The following is a 249-nucleotide window of genomic DNA, read 5'->3' as shown; positions in this document are numbered from 1 at the left end:
TTCTTCACCATTAAAGAATCGCCAACACAGGGTATATGACTAAAGCATAATACTATGCTTTATAAAAAAACATACTGATGCTTTATAAAAAAGCATGTAATATAAATGTTTCGGTTAGTCAATTTGAAACAAATATAATAAAATAAGTGCAACATTTTCTACTTGGAGTTTTGTTCTCTCTTTACTGTCTTAAAATGCACTTGTATGACTTCAGCTTGCAAATGCATGGTAAAAATGATTACCGGTTGG

Source organism: Watersipora subatra, chromosome 1 (genome assembly GCF_963576615.1).
Source record: "Watersipora subatra chromosome 1, tzWatSuba1.1, whole genome shotgun sequence".
In the NCBI taxonomy this organism is placed as follows: Eukaryota; Metazoa; Bryozoa; class Gymnolaemata; order Cheilostomatida; family Watersiporidae; genus Watersipora; species Watersipora subatra.
This window is presented reverse-complemented; position numbering follows the sequence as displayed.